This window comes from Xyrauchen texanus, chromosome 9 (genome assembly GCF_025860055.1).
Source record: "Xyrauchen texanus isolate HMW12.3.18 chromosome 9, RBS_HiC_50CHRs, whole genome shotgun sequence".
Taxonomy (NCBI): Eukaryota; Metazoa; Chordata; class Actinopteri; order Cypriniformes; family Catostomidae; genus Xyrauchen; species Xyrauchen texanus.
In genome coordinates, this window is record NC_068284.1 from 33507055 (window position 1) to 33518219 (window position 11165).

Below are 11165 nucleotides of genomic sequence, written 5' to 3' on the forward strand. Positions count from 1 at the left end.
AGTATCCATAAGCCATAACATGTGAAACCAAATTTTCAACACAAAAAATATAGGGCAGGACTTCATTTAATTCATTTGGAATTGATTGGGTCATAAAAACTGATTTGTAAACTTCTTTGGGGGGACTACTATGATATTTGAGAAGTTTCTGAGAAAGTTAGAGAGAGAAAGAAACCTAGAGTGAGAAAATCCACTTCCTTATTTCTGACCCCTGTGTCATTTTTGAGTGACCTATTTCCCAGGAGTAACATAAGCTTCTCATGACCGAGTTTCATTGAGTAGCAAAGTGAGTGACTTAATGATTGTGCTGCATGACGTTTATAGTAACCGTTCAAATTTGCATATATGTCATGATTACGTAATGGGAGGCTATGTGGGAACTAAACATATCAGATATCTTTGTTGACCACAGGATGGCAACATTTTCCCAAAAATAAGCTTTTGGTCACAACACATTTTTAGTGTGCATATTTTGACACATAATAGGGACTTTTTCACCATTTGTAACCAACTTTTTGCCTACAGTTCATTTTAAATGTTCTTGCTGTGTGAGAAAAAGCTTTTAGCTCTATGGACTCAAGTCTCACAGACCGTCACAAATGTAAAAAATGGATCTACTAAACATTTCCAACAGTGTATGTACATGCGCCACAGGAGATTTATGTCATTTTTGAAATTTATCATGAAAATTCCCATCACAGTGTCATATACACCACATCTCAAATTCTGTATTGTGTTAAATGGAATTTCTAAGTGGAAATGATAGTCAGACTCCTTTGGCTTGCTGAGGCAAATTTCATAACTTTTATATTTTCTAAATACACACAATTAAATAATATTTTCACACTTTTACATAATTTAGCAAAATTACAGCTTGAATAGAATTGACGCCTAATAAAATATTCTGCTCAGAATGTATATTTAACTTTATTTTATTAATTTTTTTTCAAATATCATATGTCTCATAAATCTCAAGCAAGCTCTTTACTGACACTTATTTCCAATTGGTTAACAAGTACGTTAAACTTTGAATAAACTTTATTATGGGCCAAATTGTTTAGTGTGGTGGAAATAACGGCAAAACTGTGGGACAGTCTTAATATTTGAACATTTTATAGAAAGTATTTCCATATAATTAATTTTGAAATTGTTTATGTATATTTCACTCTTTGTTAAGATTATCCTAGTTTTAAACATGTAATAATTTGTATTTTTATAATGGATTTTCATTGTTTAATTTTAAAGTCTGGGTCTGGGACAAGACTAAAACAATAGCATTTATACATAAAAGGCATTTAAACGTACCAAAAATAAATGAGGAATGCTTGGTAAAAAGTTTCCTAGTCAGATTTAATGTGACTAGTAAAACAAAGAAAGAAAAGAAAGAAAAAAGTTTAAATCTCAGAATCAGAATCAGAAAAAGCTTTATTGCCAAGTATGTTTTTTATGCATACAAGGAATTTGTTTTGGTGTTGTAGGCGTGTGTCACATAATGTCAGTTCTGTTAGTTTTAATAAAAATCAGTTCCTGGGACAAGTAAGTAGTATTCAACCAATATAGCAACAGATGAGTGTTAGAATTCAAATTGTTTTGACGGTTGCAAGACACCCCTTAAAAGGATCGTTCACCCCAAAATTAAAATTCTTCCATAATTTACTCACCTTCATGCCATCCCAGATGTGTATGACTTTCTTTCTTCTGCAGGACACATACAAGAATTTTTAGAAGAATATTTTAGCTCTATAGGTACATACCATGCAAATGAATAGTGACCAGACCTTTCAAGCTCAAAAAATCACATAAAGACAGCATAAAAGTAATACATATGACTCCAGTGGTAAAAGCTATATCGGCAGAAATGATATGATAGGTGTGGGTGAGAAATATATCAATATTTAAGTCCTTTTTACTACAAATCTCCACTTTCACATTCTGAAAGTGAAAGTGGAGATTTAAAGTAAAACGTATTTAAATATTCATCTGTTTCTCACCCACACCAAGTATCGCTTCTGAATATATAAATTTAACCATTTGAGTCGTATGGAATAATTTTATGTTTCCTTTATGTGATTTTTGGAGCTTCAAATTTCTGGCCACCATTCACTTGCATTGTTAGGACCTGCCGAGCTGAGATATTCTTCTAATAATCTTTGTTGGTGTTCAGCAGAAGAAAGTCATACGCATCTGGGATGGAACAAATGTTAGTAAACGATGAGAGAATTTCCATTTTTGGATAAACTTTAATGCCAACTACCAATATCTGAAAACTGCTCAGATTACCACTGATGAAGCTCATGCTTAATTCTGAAAAATATAACTAGACATAGTAGGCAGTTTCACAATCAAGACCCATGCTTAACAACACATAAGATTCTATTTCAAATTGCTTATGTTCTTCATATGGCCCATTTTCTTTCAGAATATCAGTTCAAGTACTTTGCTCACATCACTCAGCCAAAGGGAATGCAATTCAAACTCTTAGACATTGAAACCTAATGCAACAGAAACAGTTGCAACTATATTTTTTAAGGGCAACAGAAGGTACAAAAAGCTCTCTTCCAAGGTGAAAGTTATGAGACAAGTTTGAAAATAAAGGCAAAAGATAATTATTGAGAGAATTGTCAATGATAGAGGGGGAGAGAGAACATGTTTATTTAAGTGTTTCGTCTCCAGTCTCAGACAGAGTGCAGACTACAGAGAATAATGAGAAACAGATCTTTATATAGCTGCAAGCAGCGATGACGGGCCCAAGCACAACTGGTCCATTTCCACCCTGTGGCTTTCGGGAACAATTCAAGGTGGACACATGCATTTGGCATTTAACATTATTTTAAACAAATTTGAAGCAATTTGAGTAAATATGTTTAATCTGAGTAAAATATTGATCTTAATTATTTTTTATGCTATCAAAATCGATTTCTCCCCAATTCTGTGGACTCTTCCGCGTATTCTGAACACACCCACACCTTGATCTGTGATTCACAGCCAAAGCACCATTCAACACCGATCAGACACTCAGTTTTACTGGATCAATCCGGCCAATAGATCTCTATTAATGGTTTGACTGGCTCAATGGTTATGTAGGCAATAGTGTGAGGTTTCCATGTATACATGAACTAGGCTTTCTCAGTTTAGAAAGCGAGGTCAACCACGTTTGATGCGATCCAGAGGAGGGGCTCTGATATCCAAACTGCCTGGAGTAGATAGGAGATACCACTTATTTTCTTTTCAATCCGATACCAATAATTTAAAGTCCAATATCGTCGATACCGATACTTCTATTATATATATATATATATATATATAGAGAGAGAGAGAGAGAGAGAGAGAGAGAGAGAGAGAGAGAGATGTGTGTGTGTTTTGCTATTTCTTGGGATATGATGGTTAATTTAAAATATGATTTTTAGTCATAATTCAAGTCATGAATATATTTATTTTTATTTACATTTGTGAGCCTACATTTTTTTAAACTTCTGTTTTGTTTACCCTTACAAAAATTATCCATGGTTTCACTACAGTAACTGTAGTTTAACCATGGGATTTAGTTAAACCATAGTTTCCATACAATAGCCCATAATTACTACTACAAAATTCCTGTAGTAAAACCATGATTAGATTTAGTTTGAGAATTGTACTAGATATTAAGCCATAATTAGATATTATGTCACAATGTATATATAACCTTATATAATTTTCTCTTTATTTGCAAGTTCACACATTTGCAAAATCATATTTCAGTCTGATGGTGTGCTCTAATCTTCTTTTATTTTTATTATTATACTTATTATTATTATCTTTTCTCAAGAAAGGGTTCTCAAAGCAATGTAATAAAGAAAATAACATAAATACAAAAAGTATACATAAATAAACAGTTACTTTGGCTCTTAGTGTTTTTAGTAATCTATAAAAGAAAATATAAAATATCTGGTAAGGTATGTGTGGCCTAGCTCGGCTCAACAGGACTCAAACCGGCGCCTCTGGCATGAGAGGCAGGTTCGCTAACAAGGAAGGCTAAAGGCAATGCTAGTGCACTGCTTGAGATCAGGAGAGTGATGTTTATAAACATTGCACATCTATCTATCAGCTTGCCACCGTTATACACAGAAAATGATTCCTCATGCTCCCTGAACCACCCTTTCAAAATTTGAGCCTGATTAATCTTGCCATTGTCGCCCTAGAAGATGGACGTGCAGTCAGGGAAGAAAAAATTAATTGATGGGATAACCTGGTCATTCATTACATTCAGGTAGTCACCTGACTTCAAATTATTGCCGCATAATGTTGCTGAGCATAGACCTGACAAACTGAACCAACCCCGATCATAACACAGCCTTCAGAGGCTTAAACAGTGGGCACTATGCATGATGGGTGCATTGCTTCATGTGCCTCCCTTCTTACCCTAACATGCCCATCATTTTGGAATAGGTTAAACTGACCACATGACCCTTTTCCATTGGTCTAGACTAGGGCTGAAACGATTAGTTGACGTTATCGACAACGTCGACAATAAAAAATTGTCGACAAAAATGTTCATTGTTGAATAGTCCTTTGATCTCAATTAACGTAACATGAGATCACATTAAACTCTAATGATGACGCACAAGAGCAGCCTGACTGAGGAGAGGAAGAATTACACAGCTCACAGTCCAGATGCACTCTAAACTTACCAAACAGCTTCAGGTGATGTCGATTGCAAAGTATGAGGGAATTATACAAAAATACCAAGTAAGTAAATACAGAAGCACTCTCGTTGTGGAATAAGTGGAGTCGGAGCTCTTTACAGGAAACATCCCTGTGTTACATCTTAAATGCAGTTATATTAATACGTCATCGCTTTATTAAAGTTCAGATAATACGGAAGCAGGTCATGTAAATAACAACAAACTTCAAAACTGGCATTTCTCTGTGCAGTCAGCGCCTCTTTGTAACCCGCACAAGAAGAGACAGTCACAATGTAAAGTAAAACTGCTTTATTTGCAGGCAAGGCAAAAGTACAAAAGGGCAAATCCAGAGAAGAGTAGTCAAGGGGAGCGAAAGGTCGAAGCCTGGGAATCAGATTATGACAAAGGGGCAAATCCACGGAAGAGTAGTCAAGGGGAGCGTAAGGTCGAAGCCGGGGAATCAGAATATATATACAGACGAAACAAGCGAGTTGAAAAGACAGGGGAAGCTAGGGGAACACTAGAGCTGGCAAAGCGAAGGGGTAAACTAAACAATAACCAACACGCGTGAAGAGAACGGGCAGCGGATATATAGGGGAAAAAACGAGCAGTGCAGGTGAAACTAATAATCTAGTGATTGGAACGAGTGCGGGTGAAACTAATACTCTGGTGACTGGGAGCGAGCGTGAGAGCTAGAGGGGGCGGGGTGAACTTGAGAATCAGAGTTCGTTACACTCTTCTATGAGTTTTCTAGAAAATTGGTAATAAGCAGCTTTATTAATAAGATAGAGGTTTTTTTTTTTTGTGGGTTAAAGATGGATTGAAGTGAACAGAAAGGTGAGAGGTAGTCTTCGCACCCTTATACACTGCAACAATATATGTTTATGATTTTTTTGGCTTGTTTTTCAATAAACATATCTAAAACTCATTTAAAACAATGTACATTTACTTTAGCAGATATAAAGCAGAAGAAAAAATTGTTATCTGAGAATGTTGAATATAAGATAAAAAATACAAATATTAATCCTTTATATATAAATTCCTTTAAAAATAAGTTGCATTCACCTGACAAGCAGCATATAAGATGTTTAGACTTGCTTTTAGAGAATAGATCTTGAATATAATAATATATTGTGTCTTTACTGTACTAGCAGAAGTATAACCAAGTGAAAAAATACACTTATATACAAAATACACTTATATTTAAGATACATCCTCAAGCAAGTCAAAATATCTTATATTTTGCTTCTCAAATAAATTGTTTTAAGAATTTCTAGACCATTTTAAATGGAAAACAAAAACACTTTTTTGCAATGATTTTTTTTACTAAATTAAACTTAATAAAAAGTATTTTTTCTCTTTAAATCAGTGAATGTCATTTAGAAGTATTTTTAAAAGATAATTTTTTCCTATTTATTGTTAGTAAGCACGATTAATAAAACCTTTTAATTCGGGGCACAAGCTGAATAATTGGTTAAGAGCTAATAATTAATTGTTGCAATAATCGCTCAACCAATAATCTAATAATCGTTTTATCGAATCGATTTTCAAAATAATTGTTAGTTGCAGCCCAACTCTTGACATGCTTTTTATCTAATGACACGTGCAAATTTGAGCACATCACACCAGTCTTGATTTAATTACACTGGCTTCCTGTTAAATTTAGAATTGATTTTAAAATGTTATTGTTTGTATTTAAATCTCTCCATAACCAGGCAGCCACAGTACTTATTGGACTTGCTGCACCCAAAGACTTCATCGAGATCTCTTTGATCTGGTGAATCTAAATTGCTTTGTGTTCCCAGGTCTAAACTTATGAATAGTGGTGATCTATTTGCTGTTGTTGGACCTAAGCTATGAAACATATTAGAACTGCCTCAACTTGTCATGTTTATTCTGTTTGTTCCTGTTTTTCGTGTCTTTTATTTTGAAAATCTAATGAAAGTCATGTGATTTCATGTTTCCCTCCATGTTTATGTGTCTTGTTTTCATTGGATTAATGTTTCATTATGTTGTTATTAGTTCTAGTTATTTCAATGGTTCATGGTCATTGTCTTGTTATCTTGTTTATTAGTTCAGTCTTGTGATTGGTTATCTTGTTCATGTGTTCTATGACCATGTATTTATACCCTCATGTTTGCCATTGTCTTTGGTTGAGTATTGTTAATGTAACACTGTTGTTTTGGTCAAGTCATAGTCAAGTTTATGTTTTGTTTAGTTCACGGTTTATATTAGGGTTACTTGTTATCACTTTTGGAAAAATAAACTGCACTTGGGCTCGTCACTCCGTCGTCATCGTCTTCATCCGTTGTCATCGCCTTCATCATTGTCCTTGCCGTCAGCATCGTTACACAACTATCTTGGCTTTTATAACTAAACTTAAAACGTATCTATTTTCCTTGGCTTTTAACATTCGTTGACCATTTTTTTCTTTTTGTCTAACTTTTTATTGTTTATTATTACATGTCTTGATTATTGTCTTTTTATATATTTTGCAGCACTTTGGTCAACTTCGGTTGTTTTTAAATGTGCTATATAAATAAACATTGATTTCTGGTACGGAGTCTGAACAAATTGCCATCAAAAGGTATTTTTTTTGGAATTTGGAAAACAACTAAATTAGACATATGGCTTTGATATTCTAGTATTTTTAAATTTCAGTTGATATTTTTTTGTATATTCGATTTATATAAAATTAAAAAGTTTGTGCAGTACAATTTCATTACAATAAAATTAAACTTCTATAAAAAAAATGTATTTCACTTTAAAAACTGCTTTCACTTGCACAATAAACTGCCAAGTGTCTTCTTTAGAAAGAGACCAGGCTTGGTTCTATACTCCCTAGTATTCAAAGTTACAACCGTTTAAGTTTGGAAAGGTAATTTTCTGTTTTGTTTTTAAAAAAATGGGAGTGACTGATAACATGCCCATGCATGACATTTTGCACAACCCTTATGGCCAACGACTCTGTTTACCATTTTTCGGCATACATTTGATGGTTCTCCAATCTGTTCCCAATTTAGCATCTACAACGTCTTCGCATGATGTTGCAAAAATTTGGTGCCAATCACATGAATCCCCTAGGAGGAGTATTTAAAAGTTCAGAGCCAGTGATTTTCAGAAAATCCAAAATGGCTGACTTCCTGTTGGGTAGAGCTAATGACTGACAATATATGTACAAAGTTATGTGACTTAAGTTTTGTTTGAATTGACAATTCCTCATTTACACATACAAAGTGGTAGCGGTCTGATAAATAGGACCTACGCCATGTTAATGTAAGTCCACTAATGCCAACATAATTCACCAGCCTATTCAAGAGAATGTTGTGATCTACTGCCTTGAAGGCAACACTATGATCTTAAAGCACTAGAAGAGAAGTGCACCCAAGATCAGATGATAAGAGCAAGTCATTTGTAACTCTGATAAGTGCAGTCTCTGTAATGTGATGGTGCCTAAATCCTGACTGAAATTGTTCATATATTCCATTTCTATGTAGAAATTAAAATAGTTGTGTGGACACTACCTTTTCTAGTATTTTGGACATAAAGGGTAGATTTCAAATCGGTCTGTAATTAGCCAATTCTCCAGGATCAAGTTTCTTGGGACATGTCCTAAGGCGAGCAAGGAGTTAATAATATGAAAAGAGGTTCTGTGATTACAGGGATTACTTCTTTTAAGAGCTTAGTTGGTATTGCATCTAACATACATGTTGTGTCTTTTGATTTTTTTATGTGTTTTGTTAGCTCTTCATGACCCATGACAGTGGAGGATTGAAGTTGCTTGTGAGGAAAATTATGAGACACTGTTTTCTGAGATGCAGCGACAGTTGATAGTATAGCCCCAATTTTATTTATGATTCTTAAAATTTTATCAGTAAAGAAATTAATGAAGTGAATAGCACCTATTGTGCTGCAACGATTCTTTATTCCTAACCAATCTAGCCACAGTACTGAATAACCACCTTGGATTGTTGTGGTTATTTTCTTTGAGTATGAAAAAATATGCTGCCCTGGCATCTTTTAGTGCCTGTCTGTAGCTACAGAAATACCTCTAATTTTGTATTCTTCTGATTGCTCTCTATTTTCTGAGTTCTCTCTTAAGAGCATGAGTGTGATCATTGTACCACGGTGCGTGACTTTTTCTTGAATTTTCTTGAATCGAAGGGGGGTGACAATATCAAGAGTGCTAGAGAAAACTATATTTATATTTTCTGCTATTACATCAAGTTCTTCATCAAGGCTTAGTGAGTATTTGAGACAATTCTGGAAGATTATTATTGAAGCTATCTTTAGTGGTCAAAATATAGTTTTACCTGAATGATTGCGTGGTGTAGATTTTGTGACATTAGCGGATCGCAGCAAACAAGAGACGAGGTAATCATCTAAGATGTCATCGCTCTGCGGTAGAATTTCTGTAGGATCAACATCAACTCCATATGACAGATTTAAATCTAGCGTATGATTATGTTGATATTTTGTCTGACTCCAAGAGATTTGAGAATATCGATAAATTCTAATTCCAATGTGTCATTTTCATTGTCTATGTGAATGTTTAATTCACCAACAATTAAAGCTCTATCTACATTATATACTAGATCTGCTAGAACATTTGCAAATTCACCAAGGAAATCTGAGTAAGGCCAGGGTGATCTACGTATATACTGTAGCAAGGGCAAAAGACAACAGAGATTTTTTATTCATATCTGACGGTGTCACATTAAGCTATATTAGTTCAAAAGACTTCAACTTATATCCTGTCCTCTGAGTTACACCAAAAACTTTAAATTGTAAAGTAAATTGTACCAACACCTCCTCCTCAACCCTTCAGGTGAGGCTCATGTTTATAACATGTTTATAACAATAAACTGGGGGAGTACATTCATTTAAACTAATATATTCAACTGGTTTAAACCAGGTTTCAGTCAAACAGCGTATATCCAAACTATGATATGTAATAATTTAATTTACAATTAGTGCTTTGGTTGAAAGATATCTAATGCTTATTAGCCCTACATTTATATGATGTTTATCCTAAATGTTTTTTTGTTTTTTTAAGTTTGACCTTAATCAAATATTTTTTCTAAATGATGTAGTGAGGGGTTTGTGTTTGGTAGTTCGGGGAACAGACACAGTCTCTATATGATATCTAGGTGATACAGTCAATGTGTTGTAGTTTATGTGATCTTTGTGACGTCTCAAGGCAGCTAACAGAAGTTCAGATTAATCAGTTTGTCTGCTTCCTGACCTGGGCCCCAGTTAGTCAAATACTTTCACTATTAAGACTATGAGCCACATTTCTAGAGAGTAGAGCGGCACCTTCCATGGAAGGATGGTGTCCATCTCTCTTCAGCAGGTCAGGTCTACCCCAAAAACTCCAATTGTCTATAAATCATATGCTATTCTTTGGACACCACTCAGACATCCAGCCATTCAGTGACACTAATCTACAATAAATCTCATCACCACAACGAGTAGGGAGGGTGCCAGAGCATATTACAGTGTCTGACATCTTTTTTGCAAGTTCACACACCTCTTTATCATTATCTTTAGTGATCTCCAACTGGAGAAGCTGGACATCATTAGTGCCGACATGAATAACAATTTTAGAATATCTACATTTAGATTAAGCCAGCACTAGTCAATTTGATCTGATGCCAGATGCTCGAGCCCTGGAAATGCATTTACACGTTCCTTACAATAGAATGACCCATTATTAAGGCTCTTTCAACATTATTTTCAGTGGATGCATCACTGAATGCGGGAATCGATTTGAAATCCTATCGAGAATGAGAAAGTGGTGTCACTTTACTGAGTGAGTATGCTGCAGAGACGTCACCAAACGCCCTGCTGCAGGGGCTCTACAGCTGGAACCAATGTGTGTGTGTGTTGCTCACTGTACTACCCATATTCAAACAGTATCTACCAGCTTCTCTTTCTCACTGACCTCCACTAGCATTTGGATGCGTGTCTCTAACTTATTAACCGTCTCTGTCAAGCTGACTAATTTCTTACATTTATCACATGTGAATCCCTCACTGCTGACGGAAGAAGCTATAGTAAACATGTGGCACGCAATGTAGGAAGAAATAACATAAGTGGATGCCATGACTTACCACAATTTTTTGTTGTTGTTATTGTTGTTCTTGAGTGGTGAGGGTTTGAAATTAATGTGGTTTGATGTGGTTCCTGATCAGAAGATGCTTGAAATTGATGCAATAGTCAGTGTAAAACACAGTGGAGAAAATGAATGCTGACAGTCGAGACGTGAGATGCAGACAAGCCGAAAAAAATAGAGAAAAAACAGGTGCACGTGGTAAAATACATGCAGTTGAAAACAGTAGAAAACCGTAAAACCAGAGGCATGCGGTAAAATGTTATAATCAAAAAGTGCCAAAGTTCCTGCTGCCAGTTGGTGGCGCTATGACTGTGACCCATACTAGCCACATCAATGCGATCTGCCCTCATTACTAAACATACTGCTGAATTTTCATCAAAATCACACAA

At 35.0% G+C, this 11165-nt stretch overlaps 1 protein-coding gene across 1 annotated transcript in view; it reads right to left on the reverse strand.

The window, feature by feature from the left end:
* LOC127648714 (poly [ADP-ribose] polymerase 2-like) overlaps nucleotides 1-11165 on the reverse strand; it is a 115123-nt gene that overhangs the window by 34715 nt on the left and 69243 nt on the right. The window lies entirely within an intron of this gene.